The 21,967-nt window shown below is 44.3% G+C and overlaps 1 protein-coding gene across 15 annotated transcripts in view; it reads right to left on the reverse strand.

Annotated features, from left to right (window-relative positions):
- Window positions 1-21,967, reverse strand: part of LOC119390600 (bromodomain-containing protein 3) — a 197,157-nt gene that overhangs the window by 166,054 nt on the left and 9,136 nt on the right. For 4 of the 15 annotated variants that reach the window (XM_049414082.1, XM_037658241.2, XM_049414070.1 and 1 more), the window contains exon 3: window positions 4,737-4,824. The exons of the other annotated variants lie outside the window; for them this stretch is intronic. The gene's annotated coding sequence lies outside the window, so the exon portion shown is untranslated. The remainder of the gene's footprint in view (window positions 1-4,736; window positions 4,825-21,967) is intronic. 15 annotated transcript variants of the gene reach the window in all.

Here is a 21,967-nt window from a genome sequence, read left to right on the forward strand (position 1 = left end):
CCGTTTTCCCTCCTTGCCCCTTTTCTGGAGAGACTCCTCTCCAGACCCCAGGAACACGCGCCGCTTTCTTGGGGGCCTCCGTGTCTTCGGTCTTGGACGGTGTGATTGACCACATCGGACCCAAGCCGTGAGCACCACCGCCGCCATCAACCCCTGCAGCGCTCCGGCCATGGAGTGCGAACCACCGCCCCGGACCGGAGTGCAAAAGCCACGCGAGGTGAGATGAGCATTTATCATTCCCTCGACGTGTGCTTGCTATTTTTAACAGTTGTTTCCCCCAGTAGTGCGGAACACTCCGCCTCTGGGGTGGTCTGTTAACTTGACGTGCTACTCTCTATTGTTGCAATTGGCATCTGAGGTGAATAAACACCTTCACTTGAAAGACTTGTCTCTGTCCACACTGGCTTCAAACCCGCCGCGGTCGCAACTCAACGCGAACCGCGGGATAGGGGGTCACAGCTCTGACTGTTAGGGCTGCTGCGTAGCACTAGTAGCGAGTAACTACACTCCTCTAGTGCGCAGTGTGATCCAAACGAGGGACAGGTTCACACGCAGCTTGTTGTGCTCATGCTTGTGTTGAAAAAGTAAAACCCCTATAAGCTTCACTAGTGTTAGTACAAAAAATTTACATTTGCTAGGAACATATTACAGTCGAACCCATTTATAACGAACTTGAAAGTGTCGCGAAAAGTGGTCGTTATATCAGTAGTTTGTTGTATATGGACTCTTCTTTAAAAACGTGTGCTTAGCGGCCAAGCCGTTTTTTTTTTCTGTTAACTTTTATTAAAGTGCTAGCAATTAACCCCTCCGGTGACATGCTAAGCCTTTTCGCATCGTGAAGCGACGCCCGCTGCGTGCTCACAAGTGAATTAACTGCCTTTGCAATGAACCGACACCGTTTCACTGAACTGCGCGGTACCGCCACATGGAGCGATCTCCCTGGCTAGCTGCGTGCAGCGCGTCGCCTACTCGGCTCTCGGAGTCGCTGCCAGGCCATTTGCTGTATGCCGTATGCGCGCGTTTATACGTTCGTGTTTGCTTCACTCCGGACCGTGCACGGCTGTGGCGACTAGCCTCTTCGTTCAACGCGGCGAAAACAAGCATTTTGCAAGCAACGCGCACTCTATGTCTCTGCGATGTTCTTGTGGCCCTGCACAACGATGCGCGGCACACTTGAGTTGTCACCTAATCAAACACGCAGTATACGCTCGCTGTCAGTACATCAACGTTTCTCGGTGCCCGCGCCACTGAACAACAGCGAGCTTTCGTTTCTACAAAGCGATGCGCACGTTAAAGTGCGACGCAGCAGCTGCGAACTTGCGAACGGCAGCATGACGCGCTCATACTGCCGTCAATCCGCACAGTGTGCGGCGCACGCCAGACACGCAGCCGAGCAGATATCTACAGATGACTGTGATAAGGTTCTCGGCTATAAAGTCCTAATGACACGTTCATAGATGACCGCCACCTTGCCTTTGCTCTTTTCTGATGCTTATCTGCGAAGGCATCGCCGCAATCGCGCGAAGTTGTAGTCACCGATCGACAGGTCTCTGCTGTTACCGTACAGACGGACTACCTTTTGCAGCACATTGTGGCGCCGACGAGTTAGGGACGCAGTGAACCTTTATGTGCTGGAAAGTTATCGCGGTCATCAATTCTTGCATTTAACCCTTCTTGCATTCTAAGGCATTGTGTGGTTCATTGCAGGCGGTCGTAGCTGCAGAGAACGGCGTCAGGAAAGGTTATCGTGCGAACGCTGACCTCAAGGCTTCATGCTGTTTTTTTTTTTTCTCCTCACTGCCATTCTGCCACTGAAGAAACGGCTGAAAAGTGAGCTACCTCGCTCGCAGCGTCCAAAATCTGCGTGCAGTGCTCGCCGATCTGGGATATCTTAGTCGCGAGTAAACTGGAGTGGGGCACGCGCGAGCGTGCACCCCTTTCACGCTTTAAAAGGCCCGTTTTAACTTTTTTTCGCTTTGTATGCGCCATATTTTGACCGCGACCGTGTCTGAAGTGTTCGTTGTAAAAGTAGGAGGCTTAGAAAAATGTTCGCTATGTGTGGATGCAGCTTCGACGGTTAGCATAGGAAAATCGTAAGTGCACCCAAATATGGTCGTAATAACCGATAGATCGTTATACGTCGGATCGTTATAAGTGGGTTCGACTGTACTGGGTACCTAGTAGGTGCTTGCGAAATCGTATCTGGCACAGTAATACACTTTCAGTTCTGCCATTATCAATTGTTTTGCCAGTTTTCAGATTCCATGTAGACTTTTCTTCCCTTCTGCAGTGGTCATACTGCAAAGGAATTTTGCACTGACATTCTATGAAGGCTTATGCAATTAGTGTCAATTTTAATTTCACTAGCATTATAAAACAACGCAAACAAGAAATTGGAAGCAAATTTTGCATGCACATTTTGCCACAGTGCAAGATAATTTTATGCTTGTGCCCTTTGACAAAAAGCAAGCCAACACAGTTCTCTGCGATAGCTGCGAAATGATGCATAGAATTTTTAACCTCTCCACGTTCATGGACATGACTTCTTATGCAAATTACACAATAGCAAACAGCTCAGTGTCATTAAAAACCCAAGCCTTTTTCAACCAGAGTGTCCTTTACCCATACTCCAAGGGTGACCAGCAGAAGTCAAACAAAACGAACTGGTAGTGGGCAGATCACGCACTGCTTAGAGTTTTGCAAATGACTTTTTTTTTTTGTGTACAAAGCAGTGTGAACAAAAGTTGTGCTATTGGTCTTTGGGAATCATTGAAAAATATCTGAAGTAATCAAAGCCAGAATTCACATTTACCGACAGTGTTTTTGCCATATAATATTTGCGGCTAAAGCTTGTGGGCAGACCTTTGTGCCCTTCAAAATGACGCAATGTTTTTTGTTTCCCGCTTACAAAAAAAAAAAAAAACGTGAAAGAACTTTTTTTTTCTTGCCTACGTCAGTAGCGAAGAGTTCGTTAAAGCACATGTGTGTGACAAATAATTTAGTCGTGTGCAACAGCACTGTTCATTCACGCAAAGCCAATTTTTTTTTACACTTCTACTCAATTTCTTATACTGCTCAAGAGCTAGACAGCAGAACCTAGTTGACACGGTGAAAAACCTAAAAAACTCACTACTTGGAAGAACGTACAATGAAAGTTCACCAAAAAGTTGTGCATTTTCATTAAAATTAAAACAGCAAAGCACTGATATCAAAGAATTTTACCAATGCTGTTTTCACTTTTTCTATATGGTCATAGGAGGGTGGGAATGAAAAGGCGAAACTTGGGGCTTTCGAATAACATCAAGATAGCAACAGGCAACGGACCGGTGTCTCCACGAACACCACTGTGTCTGCATATTTCTAAGCTCCCGTCTTGCCATTCATGTGATCAAATTATTTTAAATGTGAAGCATTTCTTTGCAAACCAAAGGCCCTTTCACCTGTCTGTCTACCTATCTACCCACCTACGTCTGGGTGCTCTCGTGGTCAGCTCAACCTTGTAATATCAAAATTAGCATAGGAGGGCATGAGTATCACGAACATGACTGGCAGGTCACGACATTCCTGTTGCGTACATCACGAAACTCTTTCCCATAGTTCCATTTAATACCAGTATCGTCTGGCACTTACCAGCACAACCACATCATTATTTCTACACGGCACTTTTTGCTTTCCCTTTTTCCTCTTGAAGTGACTAATAAGCAAGTGCAATAAAGGATGCAGCAGCTTTTGCCCTTCACCATGTTAGCCTTGTCAATACTTTGCACAAGCCCATAACACAAGGAACTTTAGATGTGGTGCATGCCCGTATACCACGGCCCATGGTGAGCGGCTATGCACCACATGTGATGGACAGTCTATATGAACCTAGGACAGCAGAACAGATGAAAAAACTTATGACATTTCGCGTGGATTAAACAAGAGAGAGACGTACCGTCTGTTATAGTTGGTGAAGTGTAATGTGGCACACAAGGGTTGCTTACATTTCATTTTGATAAAAGTGACAACCCTGCTGTAAGCAGAGTGCTAGCATCAGGTCAGACAAGTCAGGCCCGTAGCGAGGGGAGAGGGAGGAACCTAGCCTTACCCCCCCTTCCACCGAAATTTTGGTGAAGTAGGTGTTTTTACCAAAAATAAATAATAAAAATAGGCGTTTTTCTCAAATAATCAAGGTTTTCAAGGTGCTTACAAGGGGTGATGTCCTTCACAAATAAAGCAACTCCTAATGTGGTCCAATACTCGAGTCTCCTTATGTAAGTAGGTGTGAAATGCACCCCACTTTTGGGCATAATGCAAGGCGGCAGTTTCTTGATGTGGCAACTACCTTTCAATGATAAAGAACAGGGCTTAGTATAAAGTCTTTTCAAGAACTTGAAAAATGTCAATTCTAAGTGCTGACATACCTTACACTGCACATGTACTTTTCTGCAATACTAGCAAAATAGTTCCGGACCAGACCAGTCACAAAGTCTATGTAAACTCAGGGCCACACACACAACATCATTATGTTGGGCCCAGAATGGGCAGCGCAAAAAAACTTGGAAATGTGTTTTCTCCACTGGTTTGGAAAAGAGCACAATTTACTGATTTCAGCATTACAACCTCTAATGTGCTGGGCATAAACAAAAAAAGCTCACATGCATTGAATGAGTTCGCATGAGCGTATGCGAAGTCATCCAGAGCATCCTACAACCACTGGTCATCAGAGGGGAAGAGGCAAGTGAGGGAAATGTTACCATCGTTGCACGGTGGATTTTGAGAAAGCTGGCGTCAGCTACTACGGTCAAATGGCAAGTAATTTTGACCAGTCATTGCAGGACCAACCTGAGTGGAAGAACAAAAAACACATGTAAACAAAGAGGCCTCCCCTGTTGTCTGAATGGTGCTCATGTTTAATGCATGTGGGACACCTGTCTCATTATACTGCACAATGTGTAGCCATCCACAGACACACACGTCACACAGAATGCCACCCATTTGAGACATTCATGTGTGCCTAAACCTGCCTAACAAATGACATAAATAGAAAACATTTCCACAATGTCTACTCGACTCGTTAAGTTGATGCGCAATTCCCAGGGATAGCCTGCGATATTTAATCTCAAGCCAGATTTCTTTTAAAACATTCTTTCCATTGGAAATCAAACTGACTAAATTTGCAGCTGCAGTAGACTCTCGTTAAACGGAAGCTGAAGGGACCAAGAAAATGTATTCCATTTAACAGGAGTTCCGTTTACTGAGAGACGAACAGGAGTGCAGAATCCAAGTATGAAACCAATTATATTAGATGCAGTTGTTCCGTTTAAGCAGCAGTTCCGTTTAACAGATTTCAGTTTACCGAGAGTCTACCGTAGTTTACTTATTGTACCCTCATGGCTTTACAGCATCGCCGAGCCGAGTTCAAGATGCCTCATCTATTGGAAAAAATCCCAACTCAGTTTTAAGAAGCTTGCAACAAAAATTGAATATACAAAGAAATGTTCTAAGAACAGTGCACTTTTGTTGCAAGCGTGAGAGCCTTTCCAAGCAGATGTGTCTTGTGAAATCATTTTGTACATAGAAAGTATGCAGAGTAATTAATCAATTATCAGTTACTCACATAGTTTGAACTGAAAGCCTCGGCACTGCCTAATACCAGTAGACGGGGAAATAACTGCCACCATACTGGTCATATTGACAAGGTTGCGGCTTCAAATTAAAACTTCCGGACCTATGCTATATGTCACAGGGTAGACATAACTGTTCATAATGAGCACCTTTGCACTGCACTGCATTTTCCTAACAACTCTCGAACCTAGTCAGAACTGAGCACACTGCATAGTTCATGAAGACTTCTGTCTGTTTACCCACGACTAAAAAAGTGTGCATTTCACCTATACATTAGCACCAATGAATCAAAATTCCCAACTAGCAAGCTATGAAACTGCTACAATGAAATCCATCAGCAGAAATCCTACACACTTCAGCAAGATGTTCTTTGCAGATGCCCCAGTACCACGACTGCTCTATAAAAAAAGGTGTGGCGGCCCGTTGCGTGCCCAGAAAACAGCGGGAGCTGCCTAGTTGAACTTCTTGCCACAGTGGTGCCACAAGACAGGTTGCACCACAGTGGTTTAAAGAACGCATAAGTGGTTTTGTGTTGCGGGTTTTCTTGGGGGACTCTTGGCAAATATTATTTGGGATAATGTCGACAACACTCCTCTGGATACATTATTTTCTTCAGAAACAATGTCTTACCATAAGGACTCATAACGCCGTTCAGTGTCACATGGGAATTCGTCGCACCCGATGTTAAAGGAGCACTGACACAAAATTTCGAAGGCGAGATCACCTGGATTTCTCTGGACACACACGCATCATCTACGAAATATCAACGGAACGTATCTTAAGAACATATTTAAAATCACGTTTTTTAAAATCACGTCTAATCACGTTAGAACATGTTTAAAATCACGTTTAAAGTGCGCGTCGCACCACTCCACGCGAAACGCGCCTTTGGTGTTCTTGTAAACAACCAACCGCCACCTGCATCACGAGTTTGTGTTGGCTGCCACGATTGTTGCGGGCGCTCTCTCCCACTCTCTCCTAGCAGACCTTTTCAACGGAAAAAAGGGAAGACTTGCACGGGAGTACAAAGGCTGATGTCCTCGCCTCTGCACTGCCTCTTGGGGGGGTCACGCATATTTAAAACGTCTTGGAGGACATTGTAGGAGCACCCAGGAAGCCTTCGTTGCAAAGATTGAAAAAAGTTGACGCGGTGCTATGTGCACGCGGTTGTGTGTGCTCACGTAGCCAGCTATGTTTACATAGCCACCACTCTAGGTCCCGCCTCCTTCGGCACTCTCTGAAACCGAAACTGCGACAGGGCGCTATAAAACAGTCTCCAAATAACGGTCGAGCGCTCGAGCAAGCAAGCTTTCCAGCCGTGATAAGTGGGTCGTTAACTACTTATTGAAACAGAAAAAACAAGATGCAAAATTTTGGTGTCAGTGCTCCTTCAACATCCTTTATTGTCATTCAAAGACACCATGAAACACAGCGGCTCCTCGGCATGCTTATATGGTAGAATGCATCTCGCACACAATCGCAAATTTTATGAAAAAAAATGAGGAGAGAGAGGGGCAAACTTAACTTCATGGTGGTTATACTACTTGTTCGGTGATAGAAAGCATGAAACAACAGGCATGGGTCTGCACAGCTTCCAAATCAGAAATGAGTGAATCATTGCCAGGACTCCAGCAAAATGCAGAATACTGTAATTTTTAGCAAACCTGCGTGTTAAAAAGCAATAATTTTATTGAACTGGGCGAGAGAAAAATTCCTACAAAGGTGCCCAAGCATGCAGTTGACGTTATTTACAATATAGTCCATTCAAGTTATCCAGGATAGGTTAGAAGAAATGTGAACACCAAGGTACTTATCGAAGAATGCAGTTTCAAGAGAAAAACTCGTAATGTGGCAAGTATAAGGTTCATTTGAATTACGAGAAATGCAGATTTGTTAAAGTTGGACTGAAGGTAAGAGACATCATTATCGTCATTAATTTTGTGGTCATACACCGTGACGTCGCAAGTTTTGGCGATATATGACATCATGATGATATCACGTGATTTTGGCATCACTCAAGTTGGCGCCACTGACGGCAATGGTCAATTTTTGTGTTTGATGAGGCATCTAAGGCTTTCGCATTAATAGCTCGCATTGAACGTTAATCGCCTGGCCTTTTAACAGCCCAGCTGGCCTTACATACCAAACTGGCCTCCACTATATCACCCCTCTGCCGTGCGCTAAACAGCTTCGCTGATTATTTACCTCACAAAGTGGAGTGGCTCCTGAAGTTTTTTTCTCTCTATTGTGATCACAATTATATGGACACTTTCAACAGGTTTTTGCCATCGCCAGTGATGTCATTTTTCGTATGAAGTCCAAATTGCTAACATCACCCTGCGCATCAGAAGTTTTACTTGCGAGTAAAAGCTCACGAGCGCTGGCGGCCAATGCGGAGATGAAATCAGCCAGCAGTCTCCGTCGCATGGAGGGCGCGTGCGATAGCATCAGCGTGTGAGGCATGTCGTCAATTGCTCAATAAACAGAAACGCGCCGCCAGTCTTTTCTAAGGAACATGAAGGGACGACAGGGCAGTGATGGAAGTGACATTTTGCTTTTTGGAGCAGAATCTGGAGCAGAAAAAATAAGTAGCTATTCCATGTATGAATACAACCGATGAGCGAAGCTCCTTAGAAATGGGATGCAAACGACTATGTACGTTTTGAAACTTTTTTTTTTTTTTGCGCTGCGCAGACTGTCTTCTTAGGTGAGGAGAGCGTCTGCTACTACCTTAGACAAAGCGCCCGTAGTGCACTAGAATGATGGTTGTCATTTCACAATCCACGATAAAGGTGGTGAAAATGAAGACTACCATTATAAACAGTTGTGCACAGAGCTTATTTCTTTCAAGCTCGAATTTCTGCTGCGCTAGAACCAAACCGCTCAAGGCCTAAACATTTCCTCTTAAGTCACTGGCCACTGCAACCTAAAGCGATGCCTAAGAGAAGGGAGCTTCAATGGCAATGGCAAGGTGCGATTCCTAAGGAACTTCGCTCCTAAAAATGCTGCTTTGGAGCAGCCAAACGCTAGTTTGGAGCAGCAATTGGTGTTTTTGGAGCTGGTGACAGAACATTCAGAGCAACTCATGGAGTTTAAAGCATCCATTTAAGCATCTCATAAATACTAATATTTATTATTAAACATATTGCCCATACAATTACTCCAAATTGCAAGAAACAACTAGTTAGGCAGATGGATGGCCACTGAACACTAAGTAAGATAAGCTATATATTAAAATAGCAGTGCTTCTGGCAGATACGATATAAAAGCAATAAAGCTGAACACCAAATTGTAAAAGAAACCCCAATCAAATATTACTGTTGCCAAAGCAGCAGCTTATAATCGGTAAGCAATCAAAGCAATCTTATGTTCATACTTCACCAAACTAGCTTGCACTGAAAATTTAAAAAAAAAAACTACTTGCGTTGTACAATTAAAATGGCAGTTCTTGTGGCATAAAGGAGATCAAAGCTGATAAAGCGATATATGCGAGTCACACATCACATTCATCACAGCAGCAGTTAGTAATCAGTATGATATCGAACTAATCTCACACATTTCACCAAATTAGCCTGCTTGTCAGGTGTAAATATACAGCTAGATCATATATAATATCGACAACGCTAGTATGCAACTAGTATACAGCTTATTTTTGGTTTTGTTTATGCTGGCTGGACAGTCACACGGTTATTAAAGTTCATTCTTTTCATTTTCCCAGCGCCATTTAGAAGCAGGTTCGGAGCAGTTACTAATAAAAATTACTGTTTAGAGCAGCATTTCTCTTTTGGAGCAGTTTGGAGCAATTGGAGCAGCACTTCCATCACTGGCAGGGGTGGGAGGGGGTCAGGGTTGCCACTGACTTTCGAGTAAATGTCGCCAAACAACGAGCAGAAAGTCGCCAAAAGTCGCCATTTTTTTAGAAATTTCGCCAAAAAAGTCGCCATTCTAGATGTGTGCGGCATATCCTAGTAATAGGAATTTTCACTGATGTACAGCCCCGTAGAATACAGTGCCATTCAAAGCCCTTAAAGTATCTTGACATTTCTCAATGCCAGGCGCATCCCCCCTTCACCACTGGAGTGCTTGGTGCACCTGGTTCTCTGACTAGCCGCAAGATGTGCGCGGAGGCGCAAGTATGAAAGGATAAAACGCTCATGATATCCTTCCATCCCTGTCCGCTCGTTTCAAAGGTAAAAGTGTGGTAAACCTTGGGCGAAAGCCGCGAAGGCGTTGTTTGTAGACAGCTTTACATCCCCTCATATGAAAAAAAAAGGATTAACAGGTTTATTGAAAGTAGCAAGACAGAATTCTTACAGGTATCGTTCATTAGTGAGTCTTATACCTTTCAGTGTGAACTAATATGATACCGGACGCCACTGTCCCTTTCATATATAATCACTTGTATCTACCCGCGTCAATCCAGTGCGTTATAATTGAACAGGTAGACATTGTAAAATGTTATATAGCAATTGTTTTCATTGCACGAACGCCCGCGTATCCGCCCATCTTTGCTATACGAGCTCGATTAGGGGATACTGCAGCGGTGAATAGGTCGCCAAGCTATTCAGAATAGTTGGAGCTTTGGCGGAACAAATGGCCGGAACACACGACCAACCCGTCATCTAGCCCCTTCAGAAGCGAAACTTTAGCGAAGCTCTGAAGCATCTAGATGAATCTAGATGAATTGAGTTAGAAGCATCTACATGAATTGAGGAGATACACACGAGTTACAGGATGGACATACAGAACGGCGCGTAATGTGCACCTCAAAACTCAGAAAAATACAGAGAATAGTGCCGCTCATTCGTTGGGAAGGCACTGAGCTTAGGATGCATAACTCAGTGGAGACCTAAGCTGAAAATCGCCAAAAATTCGCCATGTCGCCATTCATAATTTTAGGTCGCCACGGGCCTCTCAAATTCGCCAATTTGGCGAAAAGTAGCCACCATTGGCAACCCTGGAGGGGGTCAGGGGGAAAGCTGCATCACTCGAAGGGCGCAGTCACTGGCGCGTGCGCTATCTCAAGACATCAGGAGACTGTAAACTTGCTGTGCTCTCAACGCTTACTTTGCCGTTTAGAGAAATGACAGCACCAAAACCGCTTCAGTGCCTGGAGCAGCCTTATTCCCTAAAACCAGCGTTTCGTTTAGTTACGAGATATCTGATCCAAAAGAGTTAGCTACTAGCCTTATGTATAACAATACAATTTGTTGGTATTGCATTCATTGATTCGTCCTTAAAGGAGTACTGACACGATTTTGAAGTGCAGCAAAACGGACGTTTTTGGTTTCCTTCGCATGTAGTGTTAACGCTCTCCCCACACCGCATCCGGGAAACACGTATAAATATTTAAGTTTTTTTTTAAATTTTTCATCTCGCAGCATCTGCAAGGCAGCTTCACCACTTGGAGAGCCTTATGACGTTTCAAGTCAGCTCACTTGGTTTGCGAAATCTGGGTTCTGCATACAGCCTAAATCACAGAAATCGCTGTCGGAGGCACTGGACGACAGTTCTCTCATCATGAACCACGTTCGACAGACAGCAAAGGACAGCAGGTGCATATTTCGTGGGTTTCAGTCTGCCCGTGACGTCACGGGCAGACCTGACACGTCACTATGAAGCCGCCCTCTGGAAACCGAAACCGAAACTGCTGGTTTAAAGAAGCGGTATTAAAAATATATGCAATGCATCCCCAGGCACCACGACACTCTTTTTAGGGTTCTCGACACCTGTGCTTTCATTTAGAGCAAAAACCCGAAAAATTTTTAAATTCATGTCAGTACTCCTTTAAAGGCCAACTCCGGCGAATTTTCGAGGTCGATGGATCTCAATGAAATTCGTTGGGTACGTTCCTTTGCACGTTTCCGTCATTTATGCCAAATTACAGGCTTGAGACATGCACAGATTGTTTGCAAATGAATTTTAAAGATTGTCTGCAAACGCCCTCCTGGCTTCCCACAATTATTGGCAACATTGCGTCTGTGACGTCAGTGTTGGGAAGGCGGCAGAAGTGATGCAGCCGAGGGCACCGCTAACTTCGGCGCTTCGGCCGCTACAGCGAGCGTCTGCTGTGCACAAGGCGACAGACAGCGTTGGTTTGGCCGGCGCTTCGCTGGTCGTCCCAGCTGTCACAGTATTCATACTCCGCGCCGGCGTGACCGGGACGCCTTGCACGACTTCCGGTTCGTTCGTAACAACGTCTACGTCATACGTAGACAGTACACTCGGTTGGGTTTCAGTGTTGCGCTTTTTTGCTTACTTAAAATTATTCTTCAATTTGCCGAGCATTTCTGCTATCGGGCCCGTAACAGGAGCGTTTCGGGAACATAAAAGCACCATTACCTTGACATGGCCAAAAAATCGCCGGAGTTGGCCTTTAAAGGGGCACTAAAGGCAAATATTAAGTCGACGTTGATTGTTGAAATAGCGGTCAAGAAACCTCGTAGTGCTACTTTTATGCCAAGGAAGTGCTTATTTTGAAATAAAGTCTCGTTTTAGTGGTCCGCATCGTGTTAGCACACTTCAAATCACCCGCCTGAAAGCGGTATTTCGCACGTCGCTGTTGCCATGCCCAACGCTGCCTGCCTTTACTGCGCGGCGGCGTGCACCATTTGGGCATCTGGCAACAGCACATGCATGCGGTATTTTGTCGAACTTTCTGTCAGAGCGACTTTCACGAGCATGCAAAACACACGCAGCAGTACGCGATACCGAAACTGCCACCGAGGCGCGACCGCGTGAGCGAAGCAAGGCGCCGGACGAAGCGCAGTTCAACTAAAACGGAACTTTTGAACCATGCGCGCCGTTCCCCATGGCAACGCTAAAGAGGTTCTTTTTTCCATGAATCAAACAGAAACGAAGAAGCAGCATTTTATTACGTCTCTTGATGCACGGAAGGTTTTTATTGCAGCTAGTTTGATTACAAGTGATTAATTGTATTCAGACTCTCCCACGTCATCGGGATCATTTCCAAAATGTCCCACTCGTGGCGCACGTCGTGTGATACATTTAGCTTAATTCCTCGGTAAGTAGGGCACTGAGGTTGATAATACTGCAGTTTTAGACGTTTTCATACATTGAGCTTTCGCTCTGACATAAATTGTTATTTGCCTTTAGTGTCCCTTTAAGCTAAACTGATTTTCTTTAACAGAGAGATATTAACCTTGGAAAGCGAGGGGCAGACATACAACATGGCGCAGCTGCTTCACCATGGGCCTTCAGACACCAGGACTGTCAGTGACGGGCCCGCTACTGACAGCTGCGCATATTAAAGCCGAATTGTCGCTGCTCTGACCAGGAAGCATGCTTTTATTAATGAGATGACATTTTTTGAAAAGGCAAGCAAAAAATTCGAATTGGGACCCTAGCACACAAGAGCTCGAAAGGGTAGGACCTTTTAGGGGGGTATTTACCGCAAGGGCGATTATAAACCCAGGTGTGCTGGTGGAAGGAACTGTGAAAACTTCTGGATGAAGACCCATGGATAAAGTATATTTGAGGAAAAGTGTCAACGCGTTCCCACCGTTCATGTGCTCTTCCATGGACACGAAGCACATAAAATTCGATACTGTTCCATATATCTATTGCTATGGCGATTCCATATTTCATTCCGCAATAGCAAGAAATAGAACTGACACACACTGTGGAGTTATTAGTGAAAACTGCTTTAATTACGTGGTATGCGACGCTTGAAACGAGTTATCAGCAGAGTTTTTAGAACAGACTACGTCCGCTGATGAGTCGTCACTAAACTTTCAAGCTAGCGATTGGCCTAGGCCTACTCATTTAGTACTATTGACCAATGTGTGAAGCTTAATTTGGGCATCTGGAGATATTATCGCTGTATAGGCAGTGCTAGGTTGCGTGCAAGCAGCTTCAGCGTGTTGGTGTACTGTTCGATGCAGCAATGCCAGACGCATAGGACAGATCCTGCTGTAAATTTTCATCATTGCTCCAACTGTAAAGAAAAGCGGCGCGACACTTGGCTGGTAAAGCCGAAAATAGGAAAAGACTTAACGCTAACTCACGGGTCTGCAGCAAACACTTTCGCAACAAGGATTTCGCGTACGCTGCCGCAGCTAAGATGATGTTCGGTAACAGCTGACATGTGCTCACTAGCGCTCCCGGCGGCTTATCGTGGGCGTTTGTAGATGAATTTATTGATGCTGGAGAACAGGCTCACTGTAAATCAACAAATTAAGTAAAAAGGAAAGAGCCCACTTCTCAATTATTATCTCTCACTGCGAGGTCCTTACGAAACAAACACTTTGTCATGTCTACGCTTGCATCGAAGGCACTGAAAACTAACATCAATACGTTGCCGACAAGTGTAAGCCAAGCAGTGAAAAAAAGAAAAGGTGATTGTCAATCAGGTTGGAGCACAACTAAAACAGAAAAATGCAGTGGAGGGGAAAATGGCCCTTTCTTTTGCATATCCCACCAGCACTTCTAAACATGTGTGGCGATTCACTCCGCTCACCATTCCCACGTGTTCGTTGACAGTAGTGCATGTGCACTGCACGCACGAGGTTTATTACTAGGCGTGTGCGAATATTAGAGTTTCGAATTCGAATCTAATAGTTCCTAATCGAATAATTCGATGACTTTCCAATAGCTAGTAATCGAAGTTACGAATAATTCGACAGGACGAATATCTAAAACGTGACAAAGGCCAATGGTGCAACTTTGTTAGGGTAGGGTAGCTAAAACTAACGCTAACGTCGCCGTTCGTTGAACTTTCACTGACATCCTGGTTCAAAAGCGAGCACATGTTGATCTTAAAGGAGATTATGTCATTTCCGCACGTAGAAAAACACATGAGAAAACTGTGAAGTCCTTCACAACTTCGCTCCCAAAACGAAGGCATGGACTTCTTGCGTAGTTCAGTCGCATATGCCGCAAGCGCCGTAAAACGACCAGACTTTGGCCTGCGAAACCCTCGGTGATTGGCTTTGCATGTAAAAATTTGTTCACGCTGGGCAGTCGCCACTGCCGCACTGCACCATTAGTTCAGAAACTCCCATCGTTCCGGCACGCAGTTAAAACACTGCTGTGAATGGGCACATGAAGACTTTTGGGCCCAGAGCACCTATGGTGATGAAGCACAACATTACCGTTGTCGGATGAGCCTTATTGCTCGAAAATGGGGAAAGACAACAAGCTACCGCATCCCCCTCTGTTAGGAGGCGAGGAGTGCCGCTGCTGACTGGAATGGCGGTTCTTCTATCAACATGCCTGCACGCCCATAAAAGCTGAAACAAAAGCCACTCTCGAACAAGTGCGTAATGAAGCTGTCAGCATGCCGTAGCGTCCCCGATTTTTCCTTTGTTTTGCCGTAACTGGCGGTACACATTTCATGTATATATACTATTCGATATTTTTGGCCACTATTCGGCACTATTCAATTCGAATTCGATTCGAGATTAAATTTCACTATTCGCACACCCCTAGTTATTACTGTTTGGCGGCACGTTTCGCACGTTGTTTCAAGTTCACTCGTTCATTTTATACAAAGTCTGAGAATTCTTATGGGGAAAGTATTTCATTATGTATTAGCAGCTTAGCTTTCGGGACATCACTTGCATCAGCCTCTATGGCGTCAGCTGTACCAGCTTAGGTCCCTATTGTAGCATGCAAATCAGACACGCGGGTGCCCCCTCGGTGGCACCAAGACGTGGTTTGCTTGCACGGATTATTAGATCATACCGCTTCTATAAGTAATGGTCTTCAAATGAAAGGGGGAAGCATGCGTAGTGCCCACAACAAAAACGCATGGTGGCAAAAGCACAGGAAATGCAGTGTTCCAGCAGACGACACAACCCCACATCCTATGAGTGATGTCATGAAGTAGGTGGCGCCACACTGTGTCCCCAAGGCCAATAGTGCTTAACAAAAGAATTTCAATAGGTGGGCTAATCTGCATATGTTCACCGCAAAGGTCCATATGAAAACGGAGCAGTGCAACATGTTTTCGGTAGGCCAGTGTAGTTTCCTTGCACTGAATGTGAAACATGTGCATTCAATAAATGCCATTTTATAGCGACATTCAAATGCTCCACGACATTCCAGCAACACAACATTTTATTGACAATATTTTACCACGAAGTCTCTATCATTTCTTGAATTGCTGTCTTGTTTGTATTCACGCCATAGACTGACTACCGGTTCACTTATTTAAAAGTACCTTACATGCCCCTAGAGGCATTGTGTAAGGGGGTAACGAAAGAAAAATGCTTAAAATGTGTACAGTAATTTCAAAACAAAAGGAACGGGTATAAATACATCAAGAAATGAGAACAACAAAACAAATGTTACAGTATGTTCTCTCGGGCTCACAAAGCATCAAATTGACAGAAAAAAGATGGGAGAGTTTAATTTAAAGTGCAAATTTGTAGATATGCGTGTTTGTACTCTTATTGTTCTTGACAAAAGCAATTATCGGAAAAAGTTCATCGAGACGCACTTAACCCTGAGGGTCAAAGGCGTACGTCACGCTTGTATGTTTAAAACACGCGCCTTTTTCAATCATTTCTCTAGCTTGGGATGTGCTGCCACACTGCAGAAATACATGGAATTTTTTCGTTGCGCCGATGCTACTCAGTTTCTTTTTTTTTTTATGCTCTACTACAGTGGTGCACCGGCTAGTTTTGGTTTCGTTCTTCAGCCGGTTCGTGCTTGTTGCGCCAGCAAAACTGATGGCTTTCCAGTGAATCGGTCAAAGGGTGACCATTTTGTTACTCTCTCGTTTATTGCGCCCTGGGGCGCGATTACGCCCATTTCCATGCAGGCACTAACTGACACAAATGATGCTGCTGTGGTTGAGTTTCTCGTTTCAGGGACTCGCAAAAACTGCTTCCATTCCTTGGCGATAAGACGAAGGATTATTATAGGTTTCGGACTTGTTCTTGCTTGCCGGGCATGCGCACAGCTACAGTTCTCTTCAGTGCACTCACCCCTGCGCAGTTTGCTTTAGCTATGGAAGTGCACACCGGTTTCTCTGCTGCAAGCGAGTCTAGCAGCAATTCCTCCAAATCACCGCTTGACTGCCGAATCAGAAACAGATTCAGTAAATGTCAGCCCGTCATACGAGGGGTTACTTACCACTTCATGCATTTATTTTTGTACGTCTGTGAACTATACAAACGTTTATTGCAACGCATAACTTTTTAACAGACTTAGATTTTTTAGAATTTATCTTTCTGTTACTCACGAATAAACCATGTGTATGTAACAACCCAAATGATTTTTTCTGTCACTTTACAATCACCCAAAAATTTTAGACAATTTTTTTCTTAAATAGATTTGTCTGAAAATTTTATTTAGCAATAAAAAAAATAGATTTTTGGGATGCATTTCGCGAAAAAAATCGACCCTCAAAGGGTTAAGACCTAAATATTATGACAATGGCAAAATACATGCTCACTCATTTAAGGAGACAGGATAAGCAAAAATATCGAAAAAAAATAATCTTTTTGCATAATTTGAAATCTGTGGCCTTTTCTGAACCAGAATCAGTCACTTGTTCATCTCGTAAGACTTCTTTTTGTCTAGAAATGGCATATTTCAAAACTTGCGTGGCAACCTGCCCTGCCCCCAGTCCTTGCGTAGCAAGGGATTCCTTGCAGTTCAAGCATCAAAGCAGTATGGAGAGGTCACAGTTTGCATGCTGGAGTGCATTGGGCACATTCAGAAAAGAATGGGCACAAGACTGCAAAAACTAAAGAAAGCAGAGTCGTCAAGCTTTCTGAAGGGAAATCTATATCTGGCCAGGGATGTCTTAGCGATGCCATCATTGACAAGCTCCAAAACTATTATGGTTTGGCCATTAGACGAAATACAGCCAGCTTGGAGGACATGCGAAAAGCTGTCTAGGCCACATATTTTCACATGGCATCAACGGATACCAATCCTTCCCATGGCCTTTGCCCAGAAGACACCGACACCTGGTGCAAATTTAACAAAGCCCAGTTGAATGGTGACCCCCACGTTCCCAAGGAACACCTTCCAGAATCTGTTCTTCAGACTGTGAAGCTAATTTATCAGCATCTAGTTAATCCGGAACTATTACACGCCTCCATGGGAAAACTCAAAACCCCAACGAGTCGTTCAATCATGTCGTGTGAGAGTGGGCTCAAACGTTTCTTGGAACGCCAAACATTGAAGATGTGCACTCTTGATGTTGTGCTCACTTTTAATGATGGAAGTATAGCCCGGGTCAATGCGCTGAACTCCTTTGGAATTTCATCAGTGCGCTACACAGTGCAGGGCCTACGCGTCCTTGACTTGCGTCAACAGTTGGGCTGCACAGCTGGCTTTGACAAAGGAGGCTCGCCAGGCAAGAAGTCTCCTTACAAAAATAAAATGTCAAATGGGTGACGAGTGTCTGGCTGGTGCCTCTTGAAAGGATCAGTCAGCTTGCCGTTATTTCGTTGTACTGTTTTAATAAAGCACATTTTCCACATTAAACGCGATTATCTCTGAACATTTTTTTTTTGTTCCTTAGTCTCAGCAACCGTAGTATCTAGGAACAGTGATTACGGCTTCTGATCCCAATAATAGTAAAAGAGTTACTGTAACTCCGACAGTTGGGGAGAGAAAGGTACACAAACGTTGTCTAGAATACATGGCCCTGTTCCCTTAAGTGGTTGTGCGTGAACGTCAATGTGGACACTTTGGTGGCTATGCAACTCCGAGCTCACAAAAATAATGCAACATGTTTTTGCAGATTATGTTATGTGCACGCACTTCAATTCTGGAGAGTTTAAAGAAAATTAAAGGTGGTGTTTTTTTAACTGCATTTTCTTAGATATGCCTTCACTTATGAATTTTTGGTTTGCGTCTGACATCATTCTACGCAATCATATTAGGCACAATTGTTAAAATAATGCATGGCAACTCTGGCAAATTTTGACTATTATAGACGTGGAGCAAAAAAATCTGAAATTAGAGCATTATTGAGCAATGCGGCGTATTTCCGATTTTTTAAAATAAAATATGGGCAACAAAACAGCAAAATAACATTTTGCAAACACACGCCACGCTCTTCATAGTATGCCAAGCAAAATTTTGAGACTCAAAGCTACAATAGTAGATTTTGTAGGATCTCGTCAAAATCCCATTTTCCCACAATTCGCGAAAAGCAGTTCGGCCGAGTGGAGACTTGCGCATTTTTTTGACAAAGGCAAAAATTTTTTGACTCCGACAACAAAATACATTTTTTTCAGCAAAATTAAAGGGCATCCGTGGACATGCACCGACATTCTTGTCTGAACACACCCTACACTAATTGGCCTGCTGACTGCTACTTCACGGCTTCTTCAGCAATTTAAAATAGTGGGGCTGAAATGAATAATTGGCACTTTCGTAAAAAGTACTGTTAATTTGTGTCTAACAAACGCACAGCGTGTTTCGTGCCCGTTACTGCTGAAATACTGACACTGTACTGAAATTGAAATTAAAGAGACTTTGGTGCCTTGGTGGCGATGACGAAATGTAACGGGAATCTTCACCATGCCTCGTTACTGACTGCGCGAGAATCGGCAACAGCTCATTAATAGAGCCGAGCGTACGGCTAAGTAAGCTAGAACTCTTGAAAACGCACTTCTACAATGCACTCCAGGAGAGCGCAGCGGCATTTTTCACAACTCTGTAAAGTTTTTCTATCGATCCGCTAAACACAAGGCCATAAAAATATTAAAAACGTAATAGGTCGAAGCATAGAGTTTCATACAATAACCTACAGAGGAAACTGGCGCTGCAACTGTTCAACCACCATGGGAATGATGGGAAGTACAGGCTTCGAACTGGATTTCGTTAGCTAGCGAACTGTCTACGGATCTTTTTCTAGTTTCAGCTTTGTTCTTTGCGAGGCGTGGGCAGTGGGGTGCGTTGCAAAGCACTCAAGCAGTGCCTTTGTTGTTCAAAGAGGCTGAAGACCGCTAGGTTTCTTGGTTTGCTGCCACGTTGCAGCTTTACAGGTTGTATTTGACAATTTTAGCAAAGCGTCGTGCACTCACCGCTGCGCATAGATGTAGCGTCCCATGCCAGTGCACGAAAATGCATAGATTTCACGTTTTGTGATAAGCGCTACTTGTCAAAACTCTTTCAAATCGACTGCAAAACGACGGCGAAGCTAAGTAGACGCACCGTCGCGCTCCTCTGACTCGACTTCACAACAAAACAAGAGATGCGTTGGGGGCAGGCCACTTGGAAAGACGCACCTAGCATCGCAGAAGATGACACGTTAAGTATTTCTCAGGCAATACAGTACTGTTATTTCCATAAATAGATAATGCGTACTTTCGAGGGAAAAACAAGCGTGTTTGTTTTCAAGTGTTGTAAAGAAATAATTCATTATTTGGTGATGCCAAATCTGGAACACAATTGCCGAGCAATGCATACCCTGGTGGTTGAATTTGCCCAAGTTTCACTTCCATCTCACGGTCACGCAAATTTTTTGCAATAAGTTTTACACACAAAAGAATGAAGCAAGTTTTAATTGGAAATAACTTTATATCGCTTTGTTTTACACTCGGCAAACAAGCGTCGAGAATCTTAAGAACCTAATCCATCCGAAGCAAATCCGAAGCCTGTACTTCCCATCATTCCCATAGTGGTTGAAGCGCCTTTCAAGGAGAGCACGTAGACACTAGCGCCAGATTCCCCTCTAGGTATTATTGTAAGAAACTCTATGGGTCAAAGCATCTGCAGCAATTGTAAGTTGTGAAGTCGGAGGACCCAAACTTGTTCGCCAATACAACAGCTGCACCCACTCGCATAGAGCTGCTTGCGGCACACCAGCCATCTGGCGGCGAGCCAAGGCATGGGGGCAACCGCGGAGAGTTTGACAACTGAACCTAGTCTAGTAACGTTGCTGCAACTCCTGTATTGATGCGCCCTCCAAATGCATAAGACTTTCTATGTTTGCGATGGCTTGCGTGATGGCCTTGCGTACCAGGCTCCACCTTTCATATAGGGCCGCCATGATCCGGTCCAGTGTCGGTAATAAAGAAATCACTGGCCAGCAGCATCGTGAGGCCAAGTCGACATCAATGTGCCATCTGTCTCAAAAGTCTCACACGACAAAGACACAGGCGTTGTAGGGATGACATTCTTTGCGATCTGGGTCTCGGGAACTGTCGGGCCTCGAATACCAGCTTCACCCAACGGCGGCGTCATGAAAGTCCACTAGGATTCAGAAGCAACTGAAAAACCGCAAGTCCGCTCGGTCTCACCTCTGAAGGTCCTTTCTCCTGGGTTTCGGCCCCAAACAATGCAATAAACAAGGACCCGTGGTCACAGCTGTAGAGCACCTCTTTACTACGCAAGCACTAACTCCGAATCCTTTTTGTTTTCGTTCTTTGCCAAGCCCCACTTTCATTATCTTCAACACAGCCCTTGGCACAGCTATCCCATCACTGCTTTTATCTTCCTTTAGCAAGCGAATAGGATGAGGTGAAACATCCTAGACAAAGATGCAGACAGCATCAAAAATGACAGCACAAACTTGTGAGGAAACATGGATGGTTTTGCTGTCCAGGGACAATTTCCTGAATTCTTTCCAGAAGAAAAACATTAATTGCAAAAATTTAAGCTGCGTAATATGCCCACTACCGTTTTGTTGTGTTTGCACACCAGCCACTTCTGGAGACTTCTGCTGGCCACCCTTGGAGTATGGGTAAACGACACTCTGGGCAACAAAGGCACGGGTTTTGAATGACCCTGAGCAGTTTGCTGTTGTGTTTGCTTAAAGGAGTACAGACGCGATTTTGAGACAACACAAAAGGGACGTTTTTCGTTTCCTTGGTAGTGTGAACGCTCTCTACACAACACGTATAACATATTTTACTTTGATTTTGAAGTTTTGGTCACTGAGCATCTGCAAGCCAGCCCCACCGCAATGGACATTATCCCGACGAGACAACACAGTTTCGAGTTAACTCTACATCCTGCCTACAGCATAAATCGCAGAAATCCCTGCTGGCATTTAAGGACGACAATTCACTCATTGTTCTTTTTGAGCATCCCAAGCAGATGACCGATTTGTCGCTAGTATGTCGCGAGTTTCTGTCTCCTCGTGAGGTCACATTGCAATGACATGTCACTACCCCCTTGATATCGAAACGGAAAGTGTTTTTTAAGGTAGCGGTATTAAAATATATTCAAGCATTCCCAGGCCCTACAATACTCTTTGTAGGGTTTTCAACACCAGTGTTTTTACTTAGAGCAACCAATCCGAAAATGTTTAAAATTCGTGTCGGTACTCCTTTTAAGAAATGTCCACAGACTAAGCGGACACAGATGGCAAAAAAGGTTATACCCATCACAGGGGCACCAGCACCTTCTGATCAACTCGATAAAT

The sequence above is a fragment of the Rhipicephalus sanguineus genome, chromosome 1 (genome assembly GCF_013339695.2).
Source record: "Rhipicephalus sanguineus isolate Rsan-2018 chromosome 1, BIME_Rsan_1.4, whole genome shotgun sequence".
Lineage (NCBI taxonomy): Eukaryota > Metazoa > Arthropoda > Arachnida > Ixodida > Ixodidae > Rhipicephalus > Rhipicephalus sanguineus.